The sequence below is a fragment of the Hyperolius riggenbachi genome, chromosome 3 (assembly GCF_040937935.1).
Source record: "Hyperolius riggenbachi isolate aHypRig1 chromosome 3, aHypRig1.pri, whole genome shotgun sequence".
Taxonomy (NCBI): domain Eukaryota; kingdom Metazoa; phylum Chordata; class Amphibia; order Anura; family Hyperoliidae; genus Hyperolius; species Hyperolius riggenbachi.
The window spans coordinates 87,863,022-87,882,612 of NC_090648.1; the positions used below are offsets into that span (position 1 = coordinate 87,863,022).

Sequence of the window (19,591 nt, forward strand, 5' to 3'; positions counted from 1 at the left end):
CGTAACTTGACAATTCATAATTTGTAGATTAATGTAGTAATCCCCATAAAATCCTTTTTCCTCTTTAATTTTGTAATTTAGCGTCATTACGAAAAATTATACAAAATTATGAGTAACACGAAATCGTAATTCCCTGTGATATGCAAAAATGAATGATGAAAAATGATCGTAATTATGAAAATGTTCGTAATTATATAAAATTATATAGAATTCTGTCATAAAAATAATTGTACGGCTAGTGCTACTTTATTTTATGGTTGAACTTGATGGGCATATATGACTTTCAGTAACCCAAATAATTATGTAACTATGATGGAAAATAACGCAATTATGATAATGTTGTGTATAGTCGCAATTACGTAAAAAATTAAAAGTAATTTTTCATGATTACAATTTTTCCATTATGATCCTATTAGTAATGATGAAAATTACTTACAATATTTAGCAAAATCGTAATTACACAAATTACGACTATCACTACAGCCCACCATATCACGTTACAATGACATCCCCCCATCCCCTCCCACTCCCGCTCAGCCCCAGGCATCTTCCTATGCTGTCTTGGTCTTAGGATAATGTCTTTCTTGCTTTTCTTCTTGCAATACATGATTGGTTGGTGCCATGATGCTCTTTTTCAGTAAGAAGAACCAAAATACACTGCTATGATAAAGGCAACATTTATTCAAAAGCAATACAAAAGGTGTTTTATTGGGTTTTCTACGGTAGTGCTAGTACAGAAGGCACTTCACTGAAAACATTCTTGGTTACAATAACGTGCAGAAGCCTTTTTCAAGGATGTCATTTGAATCTGCAAACAGAGTGTGTGCCTACACTGCCAATCCAAGGACAGGTGCAGCATTTAAAGTGCCCATTGTTACCCCAAAAAATAAAGGAGCAGGATTTATTCAGATTCACTCATTGATCACACCAGCGGTGAATTCATCATCATCACGTCTTGGAACCCAACCGGCTCGCGATATGCCTTCCCTTCAGTCTACAATTGAGACAAAGAGGAAAAAAATAACGTTTGTCACAGTTTGTACTCAATAAAGAATAGAGATGTTCCATACCTCTTGCATTAATTAACGTGGAGTGGAAATAATGCGGGATACATCAGGATGTGACAAGGATAATGATCAAAGCAGAAACTTACAAATCAGGCACATAAGGGTTGACTCACAAAACGTATCTCAGAGCTGTACATTAACTTTCTATGCCAATGAGTTTAGCTCGAGTGGTATTATTATTTGGTAATTATACTCCTACTACACCTAACACTAGCCCTCCTACTACTGCTACACCTAATATTAACCCTCTTACTTATGCTGTTGTACCTAACACCAGCCCTCCTACTACTGGTACACCTAACACTAGCCCTCCTACTACTGGTACACCTAACACTAATCCTCCTGCTACACCTACCACGAGTCCTTCTACTACTGGTATGCCTAACACCCTCCTACTGCTGCTACACCTAACTCTAACCATCCTACTCCTGCTACACCTTACACTAACCCTCCTACTCCTGCTACATCTTACACTAACCCTCCTACTACTGGTACACCTAACACTAGCCCTCCTACTCGTGCTACACCTAACACTAACCCTCCTACTGCTGGTACACCTAACACATGCCCTCCTACTACTGGTATGCCTAAAAGTAACCCTCCTACTCCTGCTACACCTAACACTAACCATCCTACTCCACCTACACCTTACACTAACCCTCCTACTACTGACACACCTAACACTAACCCTCCTACTCCTGCTACACCTAACACCAGCCCTCCTACTACTGGTACACCTAACACTAGCCCTCCTACTACTAGTACACCTAACACTAATCCTCCTGCTACACCTACCACAAGTCCTTCTACTACTGGTATGCCTAACACTCTCCTACTGCTGCTACACCTAACTCTAACCATCCTACTCCTGCTACACCTAACACTAACCCTCCTACTCCTGCTGCACCTAACATTAGCCCTCCACCGACTGGTACACCTAACACTAACCCTCCTACTACTGGTACACCTCACACTAACCCTCCTACTCCTGCTACACCTAACACTAGCCCTCCTAATCCTGCTACACCTAACACTATCCATCCTACTCCTGCTACACCTAATGCTAGCCCTCCTACTACTGGTATGCCTCACACTAACCCTCCTACTCCTGCTACACCTAACACTAACCCTCCTACTTCTGCTGCACCTAACATTAGCCCTCCACCGACTGGTACACCTAACACTAACCCTCCTACTATTGGTACGCCTCACACTAACCCTCCTACTCCTGCTACACCTAACACTAACCCTCCTACTCCTGCTACACCTAACACTAGCCCTCCTACTCCTGCTACACCTAACACTAACCATCCTACTCCTGCTACACCTAACGCTAGCCCTCCTACTACTGCTACATCTAATATTAACCCTCTTACTCATGATTAAACTATCCTTATTGGTTCATCTCATGATTTATGAAGCCTTCCCTTTTTATCCCATACATTTTCTCTCCTTATGATTGAGGTGAAAAAATTACGCTGGGTAAATTCAAGAAAAAAAAACCCTCTGTAAATCAACCCCAAGAATTGAACAGAGCAGAATGAGTAACTGCGGCACTCTGGAGAATCTATATATATAATAGACTAAGTGCCTCAACCTTCAAACACGAAGAAGAAGTACTTTGCATGAGAAAATTTATGCGTGCTCAAACACCAAGTTTAAGACCTCTTTTCCACGGACTGTTGAGCTATGTGCTCAGCAAGCAGTTACCAGGCAGCAGTGAGCAGATACCAGGCAGCAACAAGCAGTTACCAGGCAGCAGCAAGCAGTTACCAGGCAGCAGTGAGCAGATACCAGGCAGCAACAAGCAGTTACCAGGCAGCAGCAAGCAGTTACCAGGCAGCAGTGAGCAGATACCAGGCAGCAACAAGCAGTTACCAGGCAGCAGCAAGCAGTTACCAGGCAGCAGTGAGCAGATACCAGGCAGCAACAAGCAGTTACCAGGAAGCAACAAGCAGTTACCAGGCAGCAACAAGCAGTTACCAGGCAGCAACAAGCAGTTACCAGGCAGCAGTGAGCAGATACCAGGCAGCAGCAAGCAGTTACCAGGCAGCAGCAAGCAGTTACCAGGCAGCAGCAAGCAGTTACCAGGCAGCAGTGAGCAGTTGTGAGAGTTTGAGAGCCATTTCACTGCCTATTCACAGTCCATGGAAAAGAGGCCTTACCCTAGCAAGTCTGACATTGCAAATCTGGCCTAATTGGCTATTCATGAGGCAATGCTCATGCAAATGCATGCACAAACCAATACCACAAAGCAGTCACCCTGCTACATGCTACATTAGCACTATCCGGCTTAGTGCACACCAGAGCGGTTCGGCAGCGTTTTGCGATCCACTTGCGGCTGCGGATACGCTTGGGTAATGTATTTCAATGGGCTGGTGCACACCAGAGCGGGAGGCGTTTTGCTGAAACGCATACTCCCGAGGTGAGGCATTTTTTGGATTGCGGAGGCGTTTCTGCCTCCAATGTAAAGTATAGGAAAAACGCAAACCACTCTGAAAAACGGCAGTTCAGAGCGGTTTTGCAGGCGTTTTTGTTACAGAAGCTGTTCAGTAACAGCTTTACTGTAACAATATATGAAATCTACTACACCAAAAACGCTTTACAAAACTGCAAAATGCTAGGTGAAATGCTACAGAAAAATAAGAAAAAGCGTTTCAAAATCTGCTAGCATTTTGCGGATCTGCTAGCAGTTTTTGGTGTGCTCCAGGCCTCCAGGAGCGCCACGGGGAGGATTCCCAATGCCCCCTTTTTATACAACTGGGGGGACCGCAGGGTCCCAGGCTCTCTCACTGCCTGGAAACCACAGCGGCACCCCGGAGGGGGAGGCTGGGTGGCGTGGACGACCCCCCCCCTCCCCCCAAGTGTGGCCAGCGCCGGGGAGAGCTGTCTGCACCCACCTCCCAATATTAAAAACAGGCACTTACCTTAACGTCCATTGCGTTCTGCTACATGCGCATTAATTTGGGGGCACCACATGAGAAAGGAGAGAAGCATGGGTCACCCCGAGCTTTAGAGCTCAGGGCTGGCTCACATACAGCACTCCAGAGGTTGGGGGGGAGGACAGGCGCACTCACTCCAGGGTTCACACCACCGGAGCAAGCCATCCACCACCTGCCTCCAAAGGATACAAACTGCACAAAATGCTTTCCATGAGAAAATTAATGTGCATGTAGCAGAACCCAATGGACGTTAAGGTAAGTGGCTGTTTTTAATATTAGGAGGTGGGTGCGGACGGCTCTCCCCAGTGCTGGGGGGGGGGGGCGGCTGCGCCACCCAGCCTCCCACTCCGGCTTGCCGCTGTGGTTCCCAGGCAGCGAGAGAGCACTTTGCAGTATTGGTTTTTTGACCCTGCATAGTTTGGCATGCGAAAGCAAATGCATATTTGCATGAGCATTGCCTCATGAATAGCCAATTAAGCCAGATTTGGAAAGCCAGACTTGCTAGGGTTAAACTTGGTGTTTGAGCACGCAAAATTTTTCTCATGGAAAGCATTTTTTGCAGTTTGTATCCTTTGGCTTAATTGGCCTAATTGGCTATTCATGAGGCAATGCTCATGCAAATATGCATTTGCTCACACCACCAGAGTTGTCTGCGCCTGTCCTCCCCCCACCCCGGAGTGTTGTATGTGAGCCAGCCCTGAGCTCTAAAGCTCGGGGTGACCCATGCTTCTCTCCTTTCTCATGTGGTGCCCCCAAGTTAATGTGCATGTTGCAGAATGCAATGGACGTTAAGGTAAGTGCCTGTTTTTAATATTGGGAGGTGGGTGCGGATGGCTCTCCCCGGCGCTGACCACACTTGGGGGGGGGTGCAGCTGCGCCACCCAGCCTCCCCCTCCGGGGTGCCACTGTGGTTCCCAGGCAGTAAGAGAGCCTGGGACCCCGCAGTCCCCCGGTTGTATGGGGGCATTCGGAATCCTCCCCATGGCGCTCCTGGATAGTGCTAATGTAGCATGAACTAATACCCGCAGGGCGATCGCTTTGCGGTATTGGTTTTTGGACCCTGCATAGTTTGGCATGCGAAAGCAAATGCATATTTGCATGAGCATTGTCTCATGAATAGCCAATTAGGCCGGATTTGCAAAGCCAGACTTGCTAGGGTTAAACTTGGTGTTTGAGGACGCATACATTTTCTCATGGAAAGCCTACTTCTTCTTGCTTCAAGGTTGAGGCACGTACTCTATTAGATAGATAGATGCGGCGTATGCTACGACGCGGGTTGGCTAGTATTATCTATTTACTCATAATAATACTGCAGCTCTCTCCCTCGCGGTCCTCCCTCTTCCTCTCTGCACTTGGTCCTGCTCATCTGTAGAGTCAACCATTGCATGTTCTCTGGGCTGTCACCTGCAGTCACCGCTATGGTCCTGGCTCACTTTCCTCCCGCCATTCTTTACAGCTCACATTATCCAAAGCCCTGCTCCACTGCACTCACCATTATTGCCAGTACAGGTTGGGTATAAAACACCTTCCTCTGCTCTATAATTGTCCCGCAGTGAGCAGAACGGGCCGCCCGTAACCTGGCTGACAGCTGTCTCTGGAAAGTTATTCCCTTTTATAAACTGTCAATCTTCGTAAATCCACTCCAGCACCGCCAACCTATAAATAACCTGTGGGTAAAATCGAGAGGCCAAAAGGTCATTTGTGTACATCTCAAAGACTGTTGACACTATGGAGGAAGGGTTAATAGGCGATTGTACATGTGCATCCCCCATGGCAACCCTTCCAGAGATTCTATCAGCATAAAGGAGTACAGCAGCAGAAATGTCCTGCCCACACTTACTGCATGCTTCATTACTCTGTGGGCCTGTATGATCGTAATGACCGAAAATGCAGAGACAATGAAACCTTCCGAGCATAATTCAGTTCCGGAAACATGCTTGCAATCCAACTCACTCTTATATCAAAGCAAACTTCCCTATAAGAATTAATGGAGACCCAGGTGATTTATTCCACAATCCAAAAACAGTTATAGTAAAATAGTATAAAATAAGAATGTAAACAAGACTCACTATAACTAACAGAATCGTTGCCATCTGTTGGCTCACCCCAACCTTTTTTTGTGTGGCTTTAAGAAGGAACTTATCCAATGAGGAGTTGATGGAAATGGGACTTTGCGCAGTCTCTACTCTCAGATTAAGTACAATTAAAGCTAATGTAACCCCGGTTTAAAAAAAATAAATAGGCAGATACTCATCTAAGGACAGGGAAGGCTCGGTCCTAATGAGCCATCCCTCTCTTCTCCCGGTGCCCCTGGTGCTACGCTGGCTCCTCCGTTCTCATCCCACGCCAAGGGGACTTCGGAAGTCTTCAGGAGCCAAGTCCTCCCGAAGACAGGCGGCGCACACGCTAGTGCGTCATAGAGGGTGCGTGCACGTGCGCAGTGTAGAGCGGCCCATCTTCGGGAGCACTCGGGTTCCCGAAGCATTTCCAAAGCCTCGCTTCGGCCGGGAGACAGCGGTATTTGACCGAAACGGTCGAATACCGCTACGGGGGAGCCAGGACAGCAGCGGGCACCGGGAGAGGAGAGCGAATGCTCTATGGGACCCAGAGCTCCTTAGGTGAGTATCTGACTTTTTTTTGTAAACCGGTTCCCATTAGCTTTAAGTACAATCCTGCAGCATCAAAGGGAGAAGAGCTATTGGCTCAGTGATGAGGTGACGCATGAAAACTTTATTTTTGCTTGTATGTAAAGACAATGCTTGTATATAAAGGCAAGGTTTCACAACATTTTTTGCTTGTATTGCAAAGCACTCTAAAACCAAGTCACTCTTAATCTAAGGTTTTACTGTATTCTTTTCACATAAATTTTCACGAAAATAATGTAAAATCCGACTTTCAAGTGAAAATGAATAAAAAAATCATTTTGCTATACGATTTTTCAAGCTTTTGCGATTTTTCACTTTAAAAGGTGAGATTTTTTAGTTTTTGTTTTCGATTGCTTGCTTTAATAGGTGTAATATGTTCTTAACTCACATGAACAACAATTTGCAGTCTTAGCAAAAATTCACATTGCGAAAATACAATATATTTTGCGACTAAGCCGCATCACATCGCGGGTGTCCTGAACCCAATGCACGGCAATGGAACAGTTTCCATTGCAAGCGGAGCGATCTGAGAATCTGCAGCATCCGCCCCCCGCCTTGTGCAGTCACTTCCGTATCGGGAGATGTGCAAGTGACGTAGCCAGCAGCGGTAGTGATGCGATGTGGCGAGGTAGTCGCATTCACATCACTAATCAATGGAAAAGGGTCCTAAAATCTATTGGTTGCTCTGACCAACTGCTCTACTTCTTTGCCAGCTTTCTTTAAAGTGGTCTCAATATGTTGTCGGCTACATCACACAACCAGCCAGCTACAGCTACAGCGCAGGATACTTCCCCTTTAAGAAGTTAATTCACAAAACTTAGTTTAAGGATTACATCTTCTTATGTTTTTTTTTTTATCTCATGATTCGTTTCTCCTTATCCATCTCATTTCATAAATTATCTAGTTAGTCTCATGAATTCTCTCTCCTTGTCCTGAACTAGCTCATTAAAAGTATGAAACTCAGCATTTCCTCTTTGTACTAAAAGATGCTTTACAGCATGAAATCTACTACAACAACAACAAAAAATGTACCATACAACATTCAAACAGTGGAACACAGTATTTTGTTCTTCAGTGGAAAGATCCTTGCTTCAGTGGGCAACTTCTAGCTGCATCCGAAGAGATAACATTATCTTTTGTTTGCATGGGGGGAGTATCGTAATATCACTATCTAGGGGAGTAGGAAGACAAGAGCCCCCCAATGGCCACCTAATTAGAGTTGAGCCGAAATTTTCGTAATTTCGCATTAATATAATTAGGCATGCGAAATTTGCGATTACGATGCGAAATTACGGTAGCGTAATTGCCATTAAAATCGTAATTGAAAATACCGTAAGCGTAATTTTCAACGCGTAATTTCGCGTTTCGTTCATGCCGTAATTTCGCATTAAACGCTACCGTAATTTCGCGTTAAACCGTAACGCTCCGTATAATATAAAAAAGCCGCCGACTTTAAGGGTTAATAGCAAAGCCCCCTTAAATGCTAAGTGCCTCAAATTTGGAGAATATATTAAGGAGATCAGGAGGAATAAGAGGAAAAATTTTTTTTCAAAAAGACCTTATAGTTTTTGAGAAAATCGATGTTAAAGTTTCAAAGTAAAAATGTATACATTTAAAAACCCGCCGACTTTAACGGTTAATAGCAAAGCCTGCTTAAAGTTTAGGAACACCAAATTCCTAGGGTATATTAAGGGGATCAGTGGGAATAAGAGGAAAACATTTTTTTCAAAAAGACCTTATGGTTTTTGAGAAAATCGATTTTTAAGTTTCAAGGGCAAAAATGTCTTTTAAATGCGGAAAATGTCATTTTTTTTTGCACAGGTAACAATAGTGTTTTATTTTTATAGATTCCCCCAAGTGGGAAGAGTTTTACTTACTTCGTTCTGAGTGTGGGAAATATAAAAAAAAACGACGTGGGGTCCCCCCTCCCAGACCTCTTTAACCCCTTGTCCCCCATGCAGGCTGGGATAGCCAGAATGCGGAGCACCGGCCGCGTGGGGCTCCGCACCCTGACTATACCAGCCCGCATGGTCCATGGATTGGGGGGTCTTGGAAGGGGGGGGGCAGCCAAGCTTTCCCCTCCCCCTCCGAGCCCTTGTCCAATCCAAGGACAAGGGGCTCTTCTCCACCTCCGATGGGCGGTGGAGGTGGAGGCCACGATTTCCTGGGGGGGGGGGGGTTCATGGTGGAATCTGGGAGTCCCCTTTAAAAAGGGGTCCCCCAGATGCCCACCCCCCCTCCCAGGAGAAATGAGTATAGAGGTACTTGTACCCCTTACCCATTTCCTTTAAGAGTTAAAAGTAAATAAACACACAAACACATAGAAAAAGTATTTTAATTGAACAAAAAACATAACCACGAAAAAAGTCCTTTAATATTCTTAATTAACCATTAATACTTACCTGTCCCTTTAAATAAATGATCCCTCGCAATATCCTCGGAAATGTTCTATCAGTTACAATGTAACAAAGTTATTACAATGTAACAACTTTGTTACATTGTAACTACGCCGCACCCGACGTCACTCGCCGCTCACCCGCCGCACGGACCCGACAGAGCTCTGAGCTATATAGCTCAGAGCTCTCTAAGCATCTTTGTATTTGGGCTCCAAGGAGCCCCATTGGTCCTTAGCAGACCAATGGGGTTCCTTCTGATTTGAAGGAACCCCATTGGTCTGCTAAGGACCAATGGGGCTCCTTGGAGCTAGTGTTGGGCGAACATCTAGATGTTCGGGTTCGGGCCGAACAGGCCGAACATGGCCGCGATGTTCGGGTGTTCGACCTGAACTTCGAACATAATGGAAGTCAATGGGGACCTGAACTTTCGTGCTTTGTAAAGCTTCCTTACATGCTACATACCCCAAATTAGCAGGGTATGTGCACCTTGGGAGTGGGTACAAGAGGAAAAAAATATTTGAAAAAGAGCTTATAGTTTTTGAGAAAATTGATTGTAAAGTTTCAAAGGAAAAACTGTCTTTTAAATGTGGAAAATGTCATGTTTCTTTGCACAGGTAACATGCTTTTTGTCGCCATGCAGTCATAAATGTAATACAGAGAAGAGGTTCCAGGAAAAGGGACCGGTAACGGTAACCCAGCAGCAGCAGCACACGTGATGGAACAGGAGCAGGCGCAGGAGGAGAAGGCCATGCTTTTTGAGACACAACAACCCAGGCCTTGCATGAGGACAAGAAGCGTGCGGATAGCATGCTTTTTACCGCCATGCAGTCATAAATGTAATAAAGATAAGAGGTTCAATAAACAGGGACCGGGCGTCAACGCTAACCCAGCAGCAGCAGACGTGATGGAACAGGAGGAGGCGCAGGAGGAGAAGGCCACGCTTTCAGGTGCAACTCAGGCCTTGCATGAGGACAAAAAAATGTGTGCGCAAAGCAATGCAATGAGTAGTTTTCAGGACACAATGGGCTATTCGGAGGAGCTATTCCCACCCCCACAATCTTCTACCTGTGAAAGGTCAATGGAACAGCCACAAATGTTGTGCCCGGATTCACAACCTTTTTCTGTGGAAAATGCACCTCGCACTGAAATGCAAGGCGAGGCCGAGGATGAACATGACGTCAACAACTCAACATGACGCAAAATGGGGGCGGAACAGAAAGCTGCTTTCAATGTTTTGAAGGCCTTAATTGCCTCCGGTGGCCAGTTAGATGCATCATTCATCACACCCAAATCCCAGAGCAATGTGTGCAGGAATTTGAATCTCAGGAGGTGTACCGAGATCATCTGGACAAGTGACCAAGTGACAAAGTGACTAGTGACAAAGTGACAAAGTGACAAAATGACAAAGTGACAAAATGACAAAGTGACAAGTGACAAAATGACAAAGTGACAAGTGACAAAGGGAGAAGTGACAAGTGACAAAATGACAAAGTGACAAGTGACAAAATGACAAAGTGACAAGTGACAAAGTGACAAGTGACAAAGTGACAAGTGACAAAGTGACAAGTGACAAAGTGACCAGTGACAAAGTGACAACTGACAAAGTAACAAAATGACAAAGTGACAAAGTGACAAAGTGACCAGTGACAAAGTGACAACTGAGAGGTTGTTCTGGGGAGCTCCACTGCACTCAGTCGCATATGAGGAGAGGTCTCGTCGGGACTGCTGATCCTCCTCAGCTTGCTCAAAGCCTTGAGGGTTCCTGAAGATCCTCTGCTTGGAGTTCGCCGGGGTTCAGCTTGGTGTCGGGGTCGGCGGCGTCCTCCTCACTCCAACGTGGCAGATCTTCTGTTGAAGGAAAAAAAAAAAAACATTGTTAAAAGTCCAGTACCGCTTCTGAAGGACTCACCAAGAGATGCAGGAGCGCTTCAATCCAGCGCACCATCGCTCGCTGGGTGATGTCCCTGCCTACGCGCTGGAATTCTACGCTGCACATGCTAGCACGCTTTTGCGCAGTGCCGAGGCGCATTCCAGCAGCTAGTAGCTACCAAGCTTCTGTGGATCTGATTGGGCCACCATGTTGGATCTCTGCCAAGTCCTCCAAAATTTTGAGCAATCCACGTTGCGTGACTGAGCAGTGACAACTCTACAGTCAGCATTACAATACCACTGCTGTGTTTACTGAAGAAATCAATGTTGAAGATAGAAACCGCTGGCATGATGCAAGTGGGGGATTCTGAAGATGAAAACGATCAGCGTGATGATACCAACATCAGGCAACCTGCCTCAGGAAACGCTGGTCCCAGCTATGACAAAGAACAGGACGAGGAACAGCTGGAGTTGGAGCAGGAATTGGATGCCCCCACTGCCGAGGGACAGAGCGGTGCACGTTGGACTTCCACAATTTAGCGGGAAAGGACAGCAGAAGAGGAAGAAAGTGATGCTGGTGACGAATATGGTGCATCACAACAATCACAACGCTTACAAGAACATGAAGATAGAGGAGTCTGGCAGGACTCTCTGGCACACATGGCTCAATTCATGCTAGACTGCATTGAAAGCGGCCCGTGCATTATTCACTATTCATTATTATTCATTATTCTGGAATCTGGACAACACCAATTACTGGGTTTATACCCAGTTTATACAAACACAATGTTAAAAAACTGATTGAAGAAAGTGTCAGACAGGTCAAAAATGGAACAATTCCAGCAGGCCCTTGAGGATGGAGACTTTAGAGAGGAGATTGACATCCTCCTCCTTCTCTAGCCAGTTGTACGCCGACAGACTGACTTCAGCAAACCCAGGAGGACCAGGAGGGCAGCAAAGAACACAAGCTGCTGCTAGTGCCCAAAAGGGAATGGTATTGGCAGTGTCCTTGGAGTGGGAACATTTTCTGACACCCATGCAGCAGCCCACAGAACAGCAATCGGGCAGTTCCACGTCCTCCAACACCAATCGCCTAGAGAAGATGGTCAAGGTCCAGGACTACATGTCAGATGGCGTAGCTGTGTTGAACAATCCATCTGCAGACAGACGGTGAGTGTGACAGGCAGCACAGAAGGACCATGGCAACTCACTCATAGTACCACAGTTTGATAGTGCTGCCCAAAAAATTATATGGATCCGTGGACCCGGGCACTGCGGGCAGTACTGGGAAGTGGGAACGCAGATTTTAGTACCTAAACACACGATACAACATGTTTTCCGGGGTCGGACTCTGAGGCACATACAGATGGTCCCGATCATCATCCTCATCATACAACTCTTCTCCTGAGTCTGACCCACCCACCACCTCTGCCACCCCAACATCCCCAGACACAGACCCCTCTTAGTCCTCAACATTAACTTGGGATGCTGGCCTGAGCCCGACCTCCTCCTCCACATCAGGCCCCATCATCTCCTCAATGGCAGCCCTTTATTAATCGTTCTGGCGACGGACCGATGGACACAACATTCTCCTCCGGAGAGGGCTGCTGCTGACCACTGGCTGCTGTAGTGGATGTTATAGCTTGCGTGGGGCGTTGGCTGTTGCTGTTGTTGGGAGTGCTGCTCACAGCGGAGGTCTCTGAGGAACTCATGGTGAGCTCATATAGTGGTTGGCGGTGAGTGGAGTATTACTGATCCCAGCAATATACACACTGACTGGCAGAGTACGCAATGCTATATAGTCTGGCTGAGCGGTGTACACAGAGTGGCAGTACACACAATGCTATATAGTCTGGCTGAGCCGTGTACACAGAGTGGCAGTAAACACAATGCTATATATAGCGTGGCTGAGCGAGGTGCACAGTGGCAGTACACACAATGCTATATTAGTCAGGCTAAGCCGTGTACACAGAGTGTCAGAAAACACAATGCTATATATAGCGTGGCTGAGCGAGGTGCACAGTGGCAGTACACACAATGCTATATTAGTCAGGCTAAGCCGTGTACACAGAGTGTCAGAAAACACAATGCTATATATAGCGTGGCTGAGCGAGGTGCACAGTGGCAGTACACACAATGCTATATTAGTCAGGCTAAGCCGTGTACACAGAGTGTCAGAAAACACAATGCTATATATAGCGTGGCTGAGCGAGGTGCACAGTGGCAGTACACACAATGCTATATATAGCGTGGCTGAGCGAGGTGCACAGTGGCAGTACACACAATGCTATATTAGTCAGGCTAAGCCGTGTACACAGAGTGTCAGAAAACACAATGCTATATATATAGCGTGGCTGAGCGAGGTACACAGTGGCAGTAAACAATGCTATATATAGTGTGGCTGAGCGAGCGGTGTACTACTGTTCCCAGCAGCGACACACAATGACTGGGGGGGACCCTGGCTAGCATGGCTGGAGAGCGAACTACCCTGCCTGCCTACCCAAAGCTAAACCCACAGACAAATGGCGGAGATATGACGTGGTTCGGGTATTTATTTACCCGAACCACGTGACCGTTCGGCCAATCAGAGCGCGTTCGGCCCGAACCACGTGACCCGTTCGGCCAATCACAGCGCTAGCCGAACGTTCGGGGAACGTTCGGCCATGCGCTCTTAGTTCGGCCATGTGGCCGAACGGTTTGGCCGAGCACCGTCAGGTGTTCGGCCGAACTCGAACATCACCCGAACAGGGTGATGTTCTGCAGAACCCGAACAGTGGCGAACACTGTTCGCCCAACACTACTTGGAGCCCAAATACAAAGATGCTTAGAGAGCTCTGAGCTATATAGCTCAGAGCTCTGTCGGGTCCGGACTCCGTGCAGGAGGCTAAGTCCCCGCTGGCTCCGCTGCCCTCCCCGCCTCTCCCACATGTCACCCACATGTCACTCACATGTGGGTGACATGTGGGCGGGGTGGACAGCGGAAGCTGCGGGGACTTAGCGTCCTACACGGACGCGTAATTGCTGCGGCGGCTGAGCGGCGAGTGACGTCGGGTGCGGCGTAGTTACAATGTAACAAAGTTGTTACATTGTAATAACTTTGTTACATTGTAACTGATAGAACATTTCCGAGGATATTGCGTGGGATCATTTATTTAAAGGGACAGGTAAGTATTATTGGTTAATTAAGAATATTAAAGGACTTTTTTCGTGGTTATGTTTTTTGTTCAATTAAAATACTTTTTCTAAGTGTTTGTGTGTTTATTTACTTTTAACTCTTAAAGGAAATGGGTAAGGGGTACAAGTACCTCTATACTCATTTCTCCTGGGAGGGGGGGTGGGCATATGGGGGACCCCTTTTTAAATGGGACTCCCAGATTCCACCATGAACCCCCCCTCCCCCAGGAAATCGCGGCCTCCACCTCCACCGCCCATCGGAGGTGGAGAAGAGCCCCTTGTCCTTGGATTGGACAAGGGCTCGGAGGGGGAGGGGAAAGCTTGACTGCCCCTCCCCTTCCGGGACCCCCCAATCCATGGACCATGCAGTCTGGTATAGTCAGGGTGCGGAGCCCCACGTGGCCGGTGCTCCGCATTCTGGCTATCCCAGCCTGCATGGGGGACAAGGGGTAAAGAGGTCTGGGAGGGGGGACCCCACGTCGTTTTTTTTTATATTTCCCACACTCAGAACGAAGTAAGTAAAACTCTTCCCACTTGGGGGAATCTATGAAAATAATACACTATTGTTATCTGTGCAAAAAAAACTGACATTTTCCGCATTTAAAAGACATTTTTGCCCTTGAAACTTAAAAATCGATTTTCTCAAAAACTATAAGGTCTTTTTGAAAACATTTTTTTCCCTCTTATTCCCACTGATCCCCTTAATATACCCTAGGAATTTGGTGTTCCTAAACTTTAAGCAGGCTTTGCTATTAACCGTTAAAGTCGGCGGGTTTTTAAATGTATACATTTTTACTTTGAAAATTTAACATCGATTTTCTAAAAAACTATAAGGTCTTTTTGAAAAAAAAATTTTTCCTCTTATTCCTCCTGATCTCCTTAATATATTCTCCAAATTTGAGGCTCTTAGCATTTAAGGGGGTTTTGCTACTAACCCTTAAAGTCGGCGGCTACCTAACATTGATCCATGCGTCAACTTTTCCGCTTGGGAGCATGGCCATACGCATTAATTTCGTAACACCCAAAGTAATGCGAAAATTACGCGAAAATTAAGGTTACGCGAAATTTAGCGAAATCCTTCTTCATTACGATTATGTACTTACGGCCATAATCGTAATTACACTAATTACGCGAAATTTCACGAAATCGTAATTACATCATTACGCTCATCTCGACACCTAATACAACTGTATAGGTGATCAGGGGCCAAAGACCCACTAATAACACTATATGGGGGGGGGGTTAATGTTTATTTTGCCAAAAGACCCATTTCACCTAAAACTGGCTCTGGTTGGAGGTGCAGCATAAACCAACATCTCTAGATGCTTGTCTAGCTTGACTTTTGACTTTTTTTAGGGGCATAAAGGAATGTTTTGCATATTCACTCGCTGACCTGAATTAAACAGTTACCGGGGTCACGTTGTGCTCACTTGAAGCTGTATATCTCCAAATACAGTCTGCTTTAGAAAGGAAACAAATGTATTTAGCCTTCTAAAGTAGGCCAGATGGGACCTATGGTATTACGTTAGAATTCCTCCCGCATGCACACAAACTGAATGCAAATATCCACACTTTTGCTGGAAACAGATCTCGACTCTGTCAATCCCAGTGTCTGGTTATCTGGCTCCAGAATACTGAGACCATTCTTATATCTGTAATATAAAGACAAAAACACTTCATCCTTCCATCTGACCAAGCTTAAGCCCAACCACCAACTTTCCTTCAAGCGTACCTGAAGTCTTCTGAGAAATAAAAACTAGATACTTACCTTAGTAGATTTTCTTACCTCCTCTCCGCTCCAGTACTGGGGCCCGCTAAACATATTTGATGGCCATGGAAAAAGCCATGCATGAGCAACCTCGTTCTGCTAGGCATGTCTGGCTGCGAACAAAAAGAGGGTCCTGGGTTCTGGACAACTGCGGTGGGAATATGGAGGATCTCTTAAGCCTCTGGACCGTCCACAGTGCCTTTCCACTACTTAGGTAAGTATCTTTTTTAAAGCAGATCCGAGATGAAAAACCAACTATAACAAGTAACTTGTCTATATATCTTATCTAAAGTTTAGATAGTTTACACAGTATATCTAGCTGCAAACAGCTTCAAAAGTTTATGATTATTTATTCCTGTGATACAATGAGGGCAGCCATGTTCTGTTTGTCACATTGTCACAAGCTGAGGGCTAGAGATGCTATCAGCTTGCCTCTGTGTAAATTAAGTCCCCTCTCCTTCTCCCTCCTCCCCTCTGCCTCTGAAATCAATGGCTATTAACCTCCTCCTCCTGCCCAGACTGAGCTCCCATAAGCCCTTGCTACCTGGGACTGAGTGTGGGTGAGACTTGTTTAGTTTATAGGGAATTGGAGTATTAAAACAAAACAAAAAAAAAGTATATGGCTTGAGGAATACCCTATAAACTATATGGAAGAAACACAATTATGCAATGAGTAAACATTTTGTCAGAATCCGCTCTGCTGGCCTTGATTCCCTGGACATTTTGTTGGTTTCTTATGCAGGTTGCATAGTTCAGTCCAGTCAAAAGAGGCCTCTTTGTCAGTTTGCAAGGCTGACTGATTTGCATTCACTTATCTTGCAATCTGCTTGTCTACTTCCTTTGAAGGTTTTCAGTATAAATGTCACTTTCTCCCAGAATTCCTTGCTCGTCATAGTCTTTGTCTAGTGAGACTAACCTTAGAGCTTCAGCATCTTTGTATCTTGTTGCGAATTTTCTAGTGTAGTTAATTCTTGGGGAGTGCATTCAGCACTCCTATTAGTGCAGTCAGGTTCTGTATAATTTGTACTGCCTAGTCTTGCCTTGTCTTGTCCTTGCGATTGTACTATCTCCAGCGGTGGCTGATAGTGAATCATTCTGTCCTGTTCCTAGATCGCATTCGCCCTAGCGTTAGAGGCGGTGGATCTCCCTTGTCTGACTCTTGAAGTATATCCTTGGCAGAGGTTGCTATTGGTTACTCCTTCAGTCTGTCTTGTCTGGAACGAATGCTTGCTGTTGTCTGGTGTTAGGCAACCGATTAGCAAGCATTCCCGCTATCTGTTTGTCTTTGTTCCGCGTGTTCATTTGTTAGTCAGGGTTGGTACGTTTTGTCACTGTTACGCTTAACGTGCGGTGACCGTACTATTGACGCGCTTGTCACTGTTGCGCATAACGTGCGGTGACCGCGTTTAGTTAGTTCTTTTGTTATTTTGCTTGGCGTCCAGTTTGTAGTTATTTGCTGTGTCTTCCTTTACTCAACTCATGCTCTGTCTTTGCTCAGTCTTGTGTTGCTGATAGCAACCGCCTCTCTTGCGATTAGCTTTCTTACTCTGGTCTGTTCTGATGTGATATGTCTACCGTCGCTGGGTAGCGAATAGATTGGTAGACATTCATATAGTCTGTCTCTGTTCTTGCTTTCTTCTGAGTTGCTACTTTGTTTATATTGCCCAGTGTTACTTAATCGTGCAATTTCAATCTGGCATGTGTGGCTGTACAGAGGACTTATTCCTCTGTACTCCACATCTCCATCTGCTGGTTGGAATTCTCCTCTACAAATATATACTGGGTACTCTGCTTCTGTGATTGTGGGGATTTCCTTCTGCTTCAGAGCACGTGGTGTGCGCTGACTGGAAATCGCCCCCAGATCATTACACGTTTATCTTGGATCCACTTTAACTTTTTTTTTAATAACAAGTTTCCTTTAAGGAAAGAAAAAAAGGCTCAAAGCCTTAAAGTGTACCTGACACAATGAAATCAAGGGGATTTATACTTTCCTGGGGCTTCCTCTAGCCCTCCATCTGCTCATTGCCATCCTCTCAGTTCCCTCCATTGTGCCACTGTCAGCCCCGGGACTGTGCTCATGTTGCCAGGTTGGTTTGCAAACTGAAAAAAAAAAAAGAAAATTTGTAACAGGGCTAAGGGGCATACTTACTGACTAATGGTATTAATACCATCCACAAGCAGCGCATGGAAATGTTACTGGTACTTATGCCATTTACATAGCGCAATACTGCAAATAGTGCAACCCGTGTTACCTAGCTAACATGATATGTTCCTGGCGTAACAAGCATTCTTCCTCCAGTAGTACAGTGCATGGTACCCCAGGAACACACTCATTACCTAGGTAATGTGAGTTGCCCCAATTACACATAAACACTGGCAAACTACCTTCAGTTTGTGAATAGTGATGGCCATGTCTAGAAGAACCCATAGAGAAGCATGTGATCAGTTTGATCAGGTGATAGATATGCACGTCTCTGATTTGCTAGTCATGATCATGTGCTAAAGCAGGATGCGATCACAGAAAATTAGAGCCTTGTAAATCTATCAGCTGATCAAACAAATCACATGCTTCTCCATGAAATCTCCTAGACATGACCATCGCTATTGGTGAATATGCCCCTAAATTACAAAAATACTCCTCTCACTTTTAGAAGATGGAATTTTCCCTGTAACGATAACCTATTATTCGTTTTTCCCTAACTATATTTCCCCTCCCTCCTCCTTCCTTGACTATTGTAAGCCTTATACCCACATTAATCATTACACTTTCACGGTAGAGGTAACCTTGTGGCTACTGTTTTTTATTTGTTTTTGTGCATTCCACATATACAAAGACTAAATACATGCCAAAAATAAGATACATGACATTCACCTCACGGTAAAATCAGCATAACCATGAAGCATGCTGTTATACTCAACAGACCTAAACAGCCTTAAAAAACATAAAGAACATTGGCACTACAAAAAGCAATAAATGCTTACAGTATAAGGATCGACAAATTAAGAACTTGTCCCTTAAAGCGGACCCAAACCGACAAATTAAGAACTTGTCCCTAAAAGCGGACTCAAACCGACAAATTAAGAACTTGTCCCTTAAAGCGGACCCAAACCAAACAATTTTTTACTTCAAAATATTTAGTTGCACCACTCAGACACATACAAAGATAAATAAACACTCCTTCAAGCCTATGAGCATTTCAGTGCATGCTTTTCACCCTTCTCTTTTCACAACTAGGGTTATACAGGTGGCAGCCATTAGCAATTCTTCCTTTGCTGGACACCTCCTACTCCACCAGTCTGCCGGATTCTGTCCCAGCAATATGAAAGGAAGGGAGGGGTTTCTCTAATAAATGTAAAAATATTTTATATTTGTCATCATGCAGCTGAAAAAAGGCTGCTATTTATTATTATAATTTAGAAAATAGATTTTATTTCTGAAATCTTGTATTTTTAATTCGGGTCCACTTTAAAGAAAACCAGAGAGAAATAATATTAAAAGATTTATACATACCTGGGGCTTCCTCTAGCCCCATCCACATGGATCGCTCCCACGCCACTGTTCTCAGTCTTCTCCTTCTTCTGTACCGGGTCCCGTAACTTTAGCCAGTCGTGGCCAGTCTGCGCAAGGGCAGTGCTCTCTCCATCTCACAATATAATCCCTACCATAGTCATATGTCTATGTATGTGCCATGTGGTGTGTGTAACATAGTCATGGGACAATTTTAGGGGG

At 45.2% G+C, this 19,591-nt stretch overlaps 1 long non-coding RNA gene across 2 annotated transcripts in view; it reads right to left on the reverse strand.

Moving 5' to 3' along the window:
• Positions 1-676: 676 nt before the first annotated feature.
• LOC137561034 (uncharacterized) overlaps positions 677-19,591 on the reverse strand; it is a 34,815-nt gene continuing 15,900 nt past the window's right edge. Inside the window, exons 2-4 of one of the 2 annotated variants that reach the window (XR_011029857.1) lie at positions 17,819-17,961; positions 5,502-5,676; positions 677-994 (exon numbers count right to left, since the gene is read on the reverse strand). This is a non-coding gene — a long non-coding RNA (uncharacterized lncRNA). Of the gene's footprint in view, positions 995-5,501; positions 5,677-16,777; positions 17,962-19,591 lie in introns of both variants that reach the window. The other variant, XR_011029856.1, reaches the window with a different exon arrangement.